Raw genomic sequence first — 629 nt, forward strand, 5'->3', positions numbered from 1 at the left:
CTGGAAGCACTTTTGTAGGTCCGTATGCCATACGTCCTTGGTAGCGAAAGGGTTAAGAGGTAAATGGGTGGGGTCCGTGCGGTCCGCCCGGAGGATTCAACCCGGCGGGCCAGGGTTGTCCGCCGCGGGCCTGTCGGAGGGCCCAGCCCCCGCAGGGCGCATTTCCTCCGCGGCGGTGCACCGTGACCGGCTCTGGGCCGGCTGGGAAGGCCCAGGGGGGAAGGTTGCCGGGCGAAACGGGAGGGGGGCTCGCCCCGCTCCAGCCCGACCGGCGTTACAGCCCCCCGGCAAGAGCGTTCGCTGTGGCCGGGGCCGAGGGAGACGACTGCCTCCGCGCTCTCCCCCTGTTGAACCATCCCGCCCCCTCCCCCTGGGGAAGTGGGTCGGGGAGGGGGGACGGGGCCCCCCGCTCCCGGCGCGGCTGTCAACCGGGGGTAACGACAGTGGGTAATGACAGTTCAGCATCTCCTGGTTACTAGTAACCAGGGGACGCTGGACTGCCATTACACACCGAGAACCTGGCGAAACCGCCATTATATCCCAGCGGCTCCGCCAGGTTCTCAGTGTGCAATGACAGTTCAGCATCTCCTGGTTACCTAGTAACCAGGCACCCTGGACTGTCATGAGAG

At 66.5% G+C, this 629-nt stretch overlaps 1 long non-coding RNA gene across 1 annotated transcript; it reads left to right on the forward strand.

Moving 5' to 3' along the window:
* Positions 1 to 15: 15 nt before the first annotated feature.
* On the forward strand, positions 16 to 202 carry LOC108790376. The gene is made up of 2 exons (XR_001941447.1): positions 16 to 114; positions 147 to 202. It is a non-coding gene; the product is annotated as an uncharacterized LOC108790376 (long non-coding RNA).
* The last annotated feature ends 427 nt before the right edge of the window (positions 203 to 629 follow it).

This window comes from Nanorana parkeri, unplaced genomic scaffold (genome assembly GCF_000935625.1).
Source record: "Nanorana parkeri isolate BGI_ZX_2015 unplaced genomic scaffold, ASM93562v1 scaffold469, whole genome shotgun sequence".
In the NCBI taxonomy this organism is placed as follows: Eukaryota; Metazoa; Chordata; class Amphibia; order Anura; family Dicroglossidae; genus Nanorana; species Nanorana parkeri.